Source organism: Paramisgurnus dabryanus, chromosome 15 (genome assembly GCF_030506205.2).
Source record: "Paramisgurnus dabryanus chromosome 15, PD_genome_1.1, whole genome shotgun sequence".
NCBI lineage: Eukaryota > Metazoa > Chordata > Actinopteri > Cypriniformes > Cobitidae > Paramisgurnus > Paramisgurnus dabryanus.
In genome coordinates, this window is record NC_133351.1 from 7,720,886 (window position 1) to 7,732,094 (window position 11,209).

Genomic DNA, 11,209 nt, shown 5'->3' on the forward strand with positions numbered 1-11,209 from the left:
TACACACTATTTTGCCCAATCCATTTTTAACATGGTGTCTATGATTCACCCCACAGTTCCTGCATTGCTAAAAATAAATAATTGCAGATTGTTTCACATATTTGATTTCTGTACTCATCAACCTAAACTTCATCAACTGAAAGAGTGTGCTTGCTCATGCAAAAAGATCAATTTCAAAAAGACATTTTCAAAAATGTAAATTGAAACCTCTGTGTGTGCATATATAAGCATTAGAAAATTAATACAAAACTTCAAGTGCAATGCATTTTGCAAATACATAACTCAGTGGTGCTTTGTAAGAACCAGAGCCATGTAAAATTATTTAAACCATGAATGTACAATACGTTCCAGAATGTGTCTTTTGCATAAAAAATGTGCATTGTGCATGCATGCATATACAAATACTATTTATCAATGAGACAGAATGAAATTAAAGCACATGAACCTATTCATTCATACTATTCATTCATACATAGTGCTTGTCATATTTCATATATTACGTTTTCCATAATTCATGAATCCATTTATTTTAAATGCACATTATCATTACTTTCTTACATGCATGCGCAGATATAAACAAATATTCCATTTGAGTAAATGGAAAGTTGGCAAATGCATAAAAACATACAGAGTTTTTGCTTCTATAATGCCAGAAAAATCCCATATAGGATAAATGCATGCAATTTAGGGGGAAATCTGATCACACAGGCTTTGTATAAATGAGGCTCCTGGCCTTTTACTGCAAAAGCACGACATTATACATGATAATGGTTTTACGGTTTCGAAAATGTGCTGGTGAAGTACAATCCACAGTGGTGAGCGAATTATCTAGTGTCATTCAACAGATGTGAATAATTACAGGTAATAGCAGGTCCTTCTAGAGATAGAGGGCTGTGATGCGTCACAAAACGCTTTCATGGTATGAAAGGCACTTGGGAGATTTAGATCATCTAGCTGGACACAGTAAATACGCTGTAAATTTGGCTTTTATCATAAAACAGTCTGAATCAATATAACACATTAAAGATCGGATAGATAAAGGAACACCTGCAGCACAAAAAACAGCTTCTGTGGTATGACATCATCGCTTTATCACATTAGAAGAGCAAAGGTAAATTGCTTAATGTTGACAACTCAGGACTAGCTATCAACGGCTGCATAAAATCAGTGCAAATCGCATCCCAATGGCGACAAGCTCTGTAATGAAGAAAAATAAATCTCATTGGGTTGAATGAGAATGATTTTTATGGGTCTAGCTCGGGAAGAGTTTGGCACATACTGATTAGGCCGCCACATAAATAACTTTAAATCATGGTAATTAGATAAACAGACCAAAGGTGCAGTGGAAAGATCTCTCTGAGATCTTGGGATTAGATGTGTTGCATTGGGAAAGATGCTGAAAACAGCAAACCCATTGGTTAATTAAGAGAAAACAATGCAAAATGCAAAGGCACTGGTCACAAAACAACAAAGGCATAAGCTTGATGATGCTGTGAAAGTGCATTATATAAAGCAAGGAGTAAGGGAAAGAAATGTAACCAAAACGCAATTAACATAAGTTACCGCCATAAGCAGCATTGTATCATGGTCAGTATTTAAAGGTGACCAAGAATGGATTGAAATAATATATTACATTGTTCTTTGATATCCAAATCTAAGGTATGTGGCTTTTTTAAGTGAAAAATTGATCCAGAGATGGTTTTACATGTCTATTTACAACCCTAGGATTTGCCCTCAGAATGAAATGGTCTGTTATGTGTTTAGCCTTAAAATGGACACAAGTAATGTTTTTAGTAAGGTATGTTTGTTAAAACTAGTTATATTTCCTAATTAAACTAAGCTCTAGTCCTAGTTTAAGATAATTCCTGTCCGGGAAACCACCCCTATATATATTTGTAGTAGTAAAGTGCAAATCAATATCCTTTGCTTATAGTTCCTCGTCATTGTGGAGAGTGCAGTTCATGGTTCCATAGCACCCTCACCTGTTTTTACTATTTGTTAAATATAGTTTTTTAAGTTCAATAAATGTAACTTTTTTAAATGGAGACTTGTAACATTTGGCATTATCGTGTCATTTTTATGATGTAAATTGAGTGAGCAAAAGCAGTATCGGCTCCAAATATCGGCTCAAGAAAATCAGCAGCCTGTATCGGTCATCGGCTAAAGCTGATGAAACAAAAATCTGTATCGGCATCGGCACTGAAAAATCCATATCGGTCGATCCCTAGTTATTACCTTATATGAAAGGGTCATAAATAATCATAATGAGCTGCGCTCTGATTTGCTGTTTCCCAAGGGGATCACGTCACCATCAGGACTTAATCGCAAGATGTTAACATGACTGGAGCTAACCTCTTTACTCCTGTTTACATAAAGTTTTTATTTTCTTATTATTCACACATAGCCAAATACAGAGCACAAACGATGACCTCGTATATACAGTAAACTGTTTTAATTTACTTACGTTAAAAAACAAATATGCTCTTGTGGATGTATTTAATTATTATGTGCCGTGATGAAGATAGAAATATTATGAATGTGCCTGTAAGGATTTGATACGCTACTGTCGCGTTATTTGAGCCGTTTCTGGATGAAGGCAGACTGCTGTCAGCGAGTCGTGTTCACAGAGTTCAGGGAAAACTTCCTAATGTCAAGTTTGAATCCGCGGTTAAGGTGAGTGACACAAACACACGCGCACTTCAGTTAAGTTAGTATTTAGTTGAATTATATGAAACCACAGGCAGGAATAATTCTTAACATCTGTATAAATAGGTCGTCATACAATCTATGCCACTTAGTTTGGTAGTTAACGATAGCTAAGGTTAACTTTACCACAGACGCATTTTGCGTTCGATCTCGACAACACGGTAAATTAACGTTAATATTGTTTGCTCACTAAGCAACTTTAAATCAACAGTAATAAAATCACTACTTAGTGTTTGTGGCAGGGGTTAAAATTAGGGATGCACCGATACCGATACTGGTATCGGCCTCGATACCACATTTTCTAAAGTACTCGTACTCGTTAAAAGTCCCCCGATACCTGGAATCGATACCATGGTCTGAGAAATGTCTATATTTGAGCGGCGTGTAAGGGGTTAATGCCTCGTGTTGTCCAAAGAGGCAGAGTTTACAACAAACTGGAAAACTAGTCCTTTGTTTTTTTGTTAAATTAAATGACTAAAGCTGTTACCTGTAAATTTAAATCATGTTTTTTATTAAGTAGTCGGTATCGGTATGTACTGAAATGCCAGTACTCGTACTCGTATTCCAAAAAAGTGGTATCGGTGCATCCTTAGTTAAAATGGCAATTGTGTCCTTTTTTCAGTATCAAATGCTGAGCTTTATTTTGTCCCAGGTTTGAAAAATTGTCCGCGGTGAAATAGCCAAAGTAAACGAACAGCTTTAGATTGAATTGCTCCGGTGTTTGGTTGTGCCTGGAACATAAGATTTATATCCATGTTCTGCCACTTTCCCCTTGCTTGTTTTTTCTCAATACCTGCAAAACTTGATTCTGCTGTTTACGTCCGGCTGGACTAGAACATTTATGTCATTAACATATACGAAGCTCTAATAATTCAGTTATGAAAAGGTAAATACAGCTTTACATTCTTGCACCTTTAAATGTAAATTCTTAGTTTTACACAAAATCTGATATCTGCTCCGTTATTCTTTCATCAATCTTCCTTTTTTCCAAACCGCGACAAACGCCAGTCTTCCTTCTCTGCAAAATGCAATACATCGCCTCAACAAATCACAACACACCATATGTGGATCATATTTTGATCAACTTACTTTGTTATTTAAAAAATAACTTTTATATTGATTCAATAAATGTATAGGGAAAACATGGAAGTGTTTGATGGCTTCTAAATTAATCCCAGTTTGGATCCTAAGGAATTAATGGGGCTAGGCTAAATGCTAATACATTCACAATGTGTCGTACAAAGATTAAGTGCACACATTAAAAAAAGATAGGTATGTATTAATTCGTCTAAGTTGAGATAAGAACATAGTAAAATATTGAAAAACGGCGGTGTTTTCCTTTAAGTTAAAAAATATAGACATTGAATGACAAAACTAATGTAAAAGTCATCTAGAAACTCAATTTAAAATTTCTAGTTGTTTCATACGGTAAACAATGATGACATTTCTATCCATTAAAATAAAGGGGAAAAAGCTCATTTTAAACACACAAGACCTAAAGTTAATTGTACAAATGCACTCAAATGAAGAGCACTGCCACTGTCTTTTCATTTACAGTTATAAGGTCAATGGCAGACTGCTGGCAATGGCTCAGCTCCACTTTGAAATGTCAACAAAAATAACGCTTGCCAACTCAGGTGGAAAGTCAATGAAAGAAGAAAGATTTACAAACATAATCTTGCATGCTCAATTCACTCCAAAACACTCCTCCTGAGTCCTGAGTAACAAGAAATAACACAGACAGGAAATGTCTAATCCTATTTTTTATCTTAAAAACAAATGTATATTAAACTGAAAAAGCAATACTTTTTATACACGCAATATTTCAAAAAACACTGATGTACCACTGAATAAACAAACCAATTCAGCTCAAGTGTAAATCTTGAATCTCCAAACAGTGGCTGTACCTGGAAGCCACAAATGTAATAAGATTTATATCCCATGAGCTGTCTTATGCCCTCCCAAAGTGCTTGAGAGCCAGAAGTACAACCAAACGCTGCAGGATACGAACTTCAACCCTTTATAGTCATTTGGTAAGGGCCACAACAGTAGAAATACATTAAAACACTTCAGTGACCATAATGCTTAACCAAGTATAAATATCCAGTTTCTCCCAAGGATTGCATTTCCTCTCAGGTCAGCAAAGGTAACAACCTAATTAAGATATGATTTATGGAACAAAAGTTGGGTAAATAACTGTTTGTCATCGAGTTTAAGAAATGCAATAAATGTCCAAAAGATGTAATAGGGACCATAAATAAAAACGATTCACCTCCGGCATTAGTGAGTAGGTGGTTTTCATGGATTTTAGTGGGAAAACCTAAAGGAATAGTTTAAATGAAAATATTTGTTATAAATTATTCAGCCTGTGTCTTTGCACACCCATACAGTATATGCCTATATATTTTGTGGAACACATGGTCAATTTTTCAAGGTAGGATATTAGAAGTGTCAAGTAATCACACATAGAGCCATAAAAGTTAATAAGGTAAAGGTTTTATATTCAGGAAAATAAAGATATAACTCCTTAGTTCTTCTTCTGCTCTCCTCTGTCACGCTCAAATCAAATATAACACATTTGGATGTGTCACATCAGGTTTGACATCAATTCCCATTGGTTCTTGAGAGTCTTGTGACTAAATATATCTTGTGATACATATATATTTGGATTAAGAATAGCATAAGGCCATTTTTAAGATGAACCAATCCTTTAAAGAGCAACTATCGTCCGATTCACGATTTTACATTTCCTTTGGTGTGTAAGTGTGTATTAGTACATGTTAACGATATGCAAAAGGTACAAACCCAAAGTAAACGATTACATGAGTTATCGTTTCCAATGTAAATCTCTTTTCTTGGACTACAACAAACACACGGATTGTAGGCAACAGTTTACTTCCTGGGATTGGTGATGTAGACAAGACCGACATTATTATAATTCCTCCCACGATTCATACGATTCTTATGAAAAAAACAAATAGAAACCAAACCCCTAACCACGCACCTAACCCCAACGTCACAGGGGTCAAGGCAAATCATACTAAAACTTACGAATGTGGTCGTATGAATTTATACGAATTGGCCGACTCGTAAAATATGCACGAATTCTCTTGTGATAGCGTTGAGTATGTTGTCTTCCAAAAGCTTGTTCTTTTTTTGTCACAACTATAACACATTTATATTTTTCATTATAGAATAGAAAACGCAAGTAATATTTTTCTAATATCTTGACAGGGTTTTAATAAAATATAAACAGATGGTTCAGTATGGTAATAAATAGATTCCGTGAGAAATTATGTTTTAATTTAAATGTCAGATCCATAACGCTGAAATGCTCTGATAAAGAAAAAAGTGTTAGTCTGTGTATTCTCCTATAGCAAATAATGTTGATTAGGATAATTTTACAGACTTGACAGATTTATGCTTAGTTGCAATTGTAGCTTATTGTTTCCTCTATTATGGTGTTGTAAAGAACTGCAAATCAAATCATTTAAGAAGCAATCAGCAACAAAGTTTTAAAATCAGCAATGAATCATCCTATGAAGTTAAAAAATTCTTCCTACTCATGACAGAGCCATTATATTCAAACAATTCACTGTCTGTACCAGTAATTAGGTCACATGCATATACAGTATGAGGTCCAAGATCTCATTTGCAATTTGCTACAGTTCTTTCAAAAGACAGATGAAAGAGTTTTTTATAGTGAGGACAGAAATGAAAATGGGTCCGATTATGCTTTTCAACCCACTCATGAGTTTAAATCATGAGAAATCAAGAGCACAGTATCCAATGGATAACAATGGTTTTCACAAGAACTCTTTATTTCAGTACGATATTACTGCTAAAAGCATCGGCTCAGCATTTTTCATGGAGAGGAACAACAAAAGAGAAAGACCAACAAAATGAAATTACAATATTGTTGTTGTTTGCTAAAAGATTTGTTAGGCCTGTTAACAAATAATATGGTGTCTAAAGGGTTAATATAATTTCTACCTTAAGCTAGGGCCACACCAGATTTTTTTCTTTTTAATCGACTATTTAACACACTTGTTCCTTTAGTGTGTGTTGTGCCACTATGTGGTCATGACAACACCATGCACCATCAGATTAACTTCACAAACAATGCAAGTCCCGACTGAGAACACGCCAAACGTGACTTCACAGTAAACAAAAATGGCAAAACAATGGGCATAAAGAAATTACATTAATACAATAGACTGATTTTTAACATCTCTGATGTCCATCTCACTTTGGACTGCCTGCTACGCCATGTAGTTGTTATGGTTTAATTTTCATTAGCTTGCTTTCTGATTGGGTAAAGTTTCGTATCACATGACTATCTACAGCATGTTCCCCCCACAACAAGATTTCTGATCGTAAAATATTCAACATTCGGGCCGAGGTGACCCCACCGACGTGGTTCCGAGCAGATTCAGACGCTCTTAAGGGGTTCGCACACCGGACGAGAAGTGCTGCGCCGCGTTTAGGTCAACTCATAAACAGGATTACTATCTGTAACTATTTGATTAAATTCTCGGTTTTTACTTTTTTTTTAAAGACAAAAAAATGCTATGACATTATAATTTATTACTATTATAGTTTTACATTAACATGGATATTGCGTGCTCCTCGCATGGGGGTTTGTGGGTTTCATTTACGCGAGAGAGAGAGGCGTCCTTCTTGGACGCACCTGCACTTAATGCGCGCGTCTTGGACTCCTAGCATCTAAAAATAAATCCAGCGTGTCATAAGCAGCTGCGCTTCTCTCTGTCTCACGTGCACGCGCTCTCGCATCTGTCCAAACCCTAAAGAAACTAAAATAGTAATCCTTTCATATTTGTTCAGTTTTATGCGTTTCCTGTGAGCTGAGGCAAACTATCCCTTTTGTTAAAAATATTACCCGCTGCATCTTGGCGCCTCTCTTACTCTCACGCATGTGCAGAGAGCTGTGCTCTGTCCGAAGTCAGATCAGTAGGTAGTAATCCTGTTTATGATATGCAATTTCAAGGAGTTGTAGCAATACATTGTGTTTAAAATATAAATCTCTGAGAGGTTTTTTCCCCCGCTTGGCAAGCCGACCAGACGTGACATGGGGGCGTGGCAGCATCGACAATCCCATTTTTTATTTCGAAGTTCGAGGTTGTGACTTAATTTCGATCGATTTCGATTTAAAATCGGAATCGTGACACCCTTAATGTTAAACTATGTGAGTGGCGCTCCGTGAGACAGGGATTTGAGCAGTGTCCAGAATCATAGCAGACAGCCACCGCCAGTATGCGTCTGTATTCATGGCGTGATGCTGCACTTCTCGTCCGGTGTGCAACCCCCTTTAATGCACCGCGCACCACAGGAAAATCTGTTAAGATAATCGGTGCTACCACAAAGACGATCTGGACTTTACCAAGGATTGTCGTAAGGGGGAAAATCGGCCCAATTTCAGCCTGATTATCTTGTGGTGTGTACCCTGCTTTAGACAGCAGGACTAAATAGATTTATATATATATATTATTTAAATGTATATATGCAGCAGTCACATTTACATTTTTGTAGGAGCTGAACCGATGATATTGACATTGCTGGTGTCATGCTCTACCAGCTGAGCTGCAGAAAAGCTGTAAGGTTAATATAGTCAAACATGTAAAAACTGACTAGTAAGGACATTTTAGAGGACAACATTTTAAGTGGTCCTCTGTATGTAAAGCCTCATAAATCAACCAAACCTGCTGTAAAAGTAATAATGCCAACAGGGGTGTGATGACTGGTTTGTGAAGATAATACTAATATAGCTTCAAAAGTCACTATGTGAGTGAGTGAGTGAGTGAGTGAGTGAGTAAGTGATAGTGAGTGAGTGAGTGAGTGAGTGAGTGAGTAAGTGATAGTGAGTGAGTGAGTGAGTGAGTGAGTGAGTGAGTGAGTGAGTGATAGTGAGTGAGTGAGTGAGTGAGTGAGTGAGTGAGTGAGTAAGTGATAGTGAGTGAGTGAGTGAGTGATAGTGAGTGAGTGAGTGAGTGATAGTGAGTGAGTGAGTGAGTGAGTGAGTGATAGTGAGTGAGTGAGTGATAGTGAGTGAGTGAGAGTGAGTGAGTGAGTGAGTGAGTGAGTGAGTGAGTGAGTGAGTGAGTGAGTGAGTGAGTGATAGTGAGTGAGTGAGTGAGTGAGTGAGTGAGTGAGTGAGTGAGTGAGTGAGTGAGTGATAGTGAGTGAGTGAGTGAGTGATAGTGAGTGAGTGAGTGAGTGATAGTGAGTGAGTGAGTGATAGTGAGTGAGTGAGTGATAGTGAGTCACTGATAACCTTCATTTTTTTGGCACTATGAACTAGAAAACTTCCAAATCAGCAAATCACTAAAAACTAACAGCTTGCACATATAAACTCTATCCTGCGGAGTGCATTTTAAAAAGCGTATTCTATAACATAAAAGATCCTTTTAACTTATTTGATGAAAATGAAATCAAAAGGAATATTGTCTCTACTGAATAATGAACTATATCAGGAGTTTGTAATTGAAAGAAGCTTTGTACTCTCATTCAGTCAGCTTGTGAGACAAAAACAGTAAAAGAGGGTTTAGATAAGAAAACATCACATTCATCTACAGAAAAAAGAAAAAAACAGAAAATAAGGCTAAACAAAAATCAGACATAACAGAACAAAGCACTAAAGGCAATCTCCAAATATAGCAATAATATTTTTTGTTTCACTAGATTCAATTTAATGGCGAAAGACAAACTTTATATAAAGATAAATAAAAAGTAACAGAACTCTCTCTCTAATGTTTCTGCAAAAAAAGCTTATTAAAACCTGAAAATTCTGCTATTACATAACCTTATGTTGTTTTAGACCTATATAAATTTTCTCAGAGGTTCTTTGGGGAACCAAAAATGTTTCAGCTTTGGCATTGCTGCAAAGATCCACATATTGGATTTCACAGATGGGTTAAAGTCTCATAATCTAATTATGAGATTAGGAGCATCAAAGTTTGATTTCATCTATTCATTTCACTATGATTTTATCCATTAATTTTACTACGAATCCAATTTTCGACATGACCTTACTTAGTCAATATTAAATATACTTTATATTATTTTATATAGAAAACAAATAAAGACTTCAGATCGGTTTTCACAGACAGGGTCACATATTATAGCAATGCACTGCATGCATTCTGCTTCCCCATGAAATACCCTCAACAAATGCAAACACAGTTTTAGAAAATCACACACCAACACATGTTGTCCTGCACAAAAGACAGTGAAGTGGACAAAGGATGCATCAAACTGGTAGATTTTGAGAGATTCATTAATGAATTAGCTTTTCTCAAAGCTGATCTGTATATCTGTCTCGTTCATAAGGTAGTGTGATGCAGATTACACACTGGAAATGGCCTCTAGAGGTATCCATGCATGAACAGACTGTTGCATGGTTGCACGACTCTACATCTCCAAAAGGCTTTCAACTAGTGAGAACGTAAACGAACTGGAGTCTGTCTACAGAGAAATCACCTAAATTAATATCACTGCGTGCATGTACATAAAACATGACAGACTGATACTGTAAACAAGATTTGAAAATTAAACGCAGACACAAAATGTACCAATAAACTTCAAAATCGCGATCTACAGTATCAAACGCCAAAACATAACCTAATTGTCAGATTTGTCGATATGCTGCACTTTAAGTGCATATTTAAACCTATGCATAACCGAAAGAAACGCAACGTATCTATTAAACCAACAACAACAACGATGAACTTGTTAATTTAATTTTTCTTTTAAATCTCACAAAGATCATACAGACTTTCCGCCTCGCATACTTGCATCCATGTCGCTAAATGAACCTGCTCACGCGCATTCCATCCTCCATAACATCACAAATCACGTCCATAGCAAGCATTAACCGAACAACATAGATGTTAACATAAACAAACAAGCGTCGTCGACTATGGCTGAAGCAATCTGACAAACAAACAGCAAAAAATAAACTTTAAAGCGTGTTTCATAAAACGACTCACTTACTTTTCAAGACTTAAAGTTTCTATTTGAAAAAGAAGCGATGCGCCAGACGATCCGCGATCCAATTTCGTCTCGATTCCAAGCGTTTACTTTCCGGAGCTAAAGAACGGTCCCGGTTTACTTAGTGAAAATTGGACTCCTTCACCCGTCCTGAGCGAGCGGTGGACTCACTCGCTGTGTTCTCCACGCTCACACCCTCTCATCATCCACGCACGCACACTCCGCTGGAAAAGTTTCGTGACGTCAGCTCACTCCGATAAATGCCGCCGCAGGAGTCGCGCCAACCGACTGGAAGTTTAAAGGGCCAGATGAGGGTGATGTGTACTGCAAGGATGTAAACGGCTGACTACTGTGACACAAACAAAAACACAACCCACATGAAAAACACGGTAGTGGATGTTAGTAGACTATTTACTATAGTAAAATGTAGTATACTGTAGTATATGAAAGTAGAGTTCCTCGTAGTATTCTGTAGTATTAACTATAGTGAATTCAT

General features: G+C 36.7%; 1 protein-coding gene across 10 annotated transcripts in view; it reads right to left on the reverse strand.

The window, feature by feature from the left end:
• Nucleotides 1–10,965, reverse strand: part of gulp1a (GULP PTB domain containing engulfment adaptor 1a) — a 95,391-nt gene extending 84,426 nt beyond the window's left edge. For 2 of the 10 annotated variants that reach the window (XM_065252181.2, XM_065252182.2), the window contains exon 1: nucleotides 10,717–10,965. The gene's annotated coding sequence lies outside the window, so the exon portion shown is untranslated. The remainder of the gene's footprint in view (nucleotides 1–10,716) is intronic. The other 8 variants (XM_065252183.2, XM_065252176.2, XM_065252174.2 and 5 more) reach the window with 8 other exon arrangements.
• Between the last annotated feature and the right edge of the window lie 244 nt (nucleotides 10,966–11,209).